Here is a 1,680-nt window from a genome sequence, read left to right on the forward strand (position 1 = left end):
CTTCTCCTCCGTTCTCCTCTCGGGATCTTGGGCACGCACGCACACGCGCCCGGCGTGAGTTTTAAGCCACCGGGTCCGGGACTCGAACCGCAGTTGACTACGTGGGAGTCCAGCGACATAGCCATTACGCTAACTGCTGGTTCCCGGGCCTGGTGTGTTTTGCAAACCACTGGGTCTGGGACTCGAACTGTTCCATCAGCCGTGTGGGATACAGCTACATTCACCTCCACGCCAGGGGCTGGCCGCACTCCATGTGCTTCTAACCTGACATCGGCCAACACTTTGGTGAAAGATGACAAAAGGGAACTACTAGGAAACTGAAAGAGAGCCATGAAGAACACCGACTTTTTGATGGTTGCTGTCCAGAGATTTTTGCTATTGGGTGCGCGTGCTCACTGGAGAGACAGAGAGAGAGACAGCCTCTGTTTCTTTCTTTTTTCTTTTCTTCCTTTTTTTTATTTTTGGAGAGGTTTTTGCTATAGGGTACGTGCGCTCACCAGAAAGACAGAGAGACAGAGAGACGGAAAGCGAGAAATCACCCCCCCGGGGGGGATGGGCACACCGCAATCCCTTCTCCTCCATTCTCCTCTCGGGATCTTGGGCACGCACACACATGTGCCCAGTTTGAGTTTTAAGACACCGAGTCCGGGACTCGAACCATGGTTGACTACGTGGGAGTCCAGTGACGTAGCCATTACGCTAACTGCTGGTCCCCTTCGCTTGAGTTTTAAGCTGCCGGACCTGGGACCCGAACCGCAGTCAACTATGTAGGAGCCCAGTGCCGTAACCATTACGCCATCTGCTAGTCCCAAGAGTACATCTCTTATGATTAGATTCTCTGTCAAATCTGATGCTTGGCTCTCTGTTCCTGGGTACTGCCCCTAGACTGTGCTGTGCTGCTGGCTGTCCCAGGAGTGAGTGACAAGCTTCCATGAGAACCTCCCCATGAAGCTTACATCACTGCTTCCTAATGGGGTCCTGACTCAGGTCAGTGGAGGTGAGGGGCCCGAGCTCCAAGTCTCCTACCACCTGGACCACGCTGCCTCCCCACCCCTGACACAGTGGCAGGTCACCGCAGAGGCACGCCAGCGCCCAGGAACACGAGGGGGGTCGGCAAGGACACCTCAACTTGGCGCTGACTGTGGTACCCTTGTGTACGAAGTGGCAGAAGCATCGTTGGCTTCCTGGGCTGCTGACACTTGAGCCAAGACGGGGTGCTGGCCCCCTCTAGATGCCCTCTCTGTCTCTTTTTATTGATTTATTTTTAGTTTTGTTATCGGGCGTGTGCACTTGCTGGAGAGAGACAGAGAGAAAGTGAGAGATCACCCCCTGAGGGGGTGGCAACGCTGCTATCCCTTCTCTACTACCCTCCGGGGATTTGGGGCGTAGGTGCATGCCTTAGGGAACATGCACTCTCTGGACAGAAAGAGACAGAGACAGCAAGAGGGAAAGTGAGAAATCAGCCCACAGGGGGATGGCCACGCTGCAGTCCTTTCTCCTCCTGGGATCTTGGGCATGAATGCAGGTGTGCCCACCATAATTTTTTTTTTTTGGAGAGGTTTCTGCTATAGGGCACGTGCGCTCGCCAGACAGACAGAGAGAGACAGAGAGACAGAAAGCGAGAAATCACCCCCCAGGGGGGATGGTCACGCTGCAATCCCTTCTCCTCCATTCTCCTCT

General features: G+C 54.5%; 1 protein-coding gene across 1 annotated transcript in view; it reads right to left on the bottom strand.

Annotated features, from left to right (window-relative positions):
- Positions 1-1,680, bottom strand: part of PPM1F (protein phosphatase, Mg2+/Mn2+ dependent 1F) — a 41,144-nt gene that overhangs the window by 19,092 nt on the left and 20,372 nt on the right. The window lies entirely within an intron of this gene.

The sequence above is a fragment of the Tupaia chinensis genome, unplaced genomic scaffold, assembly GCF_000334495.1.
Source record: "Tupaia chinensis unplaced genomic scaffold, TupChi_1.0 Scaffold000024_1, whole genome shotgun sequence".
NCBI classification, from domain to species: Eukaryota; Metazoa; Chordata; class Mammalia; order Scandentia; family Tupaiidae; genus Tupaia; species Tupaia belangeri.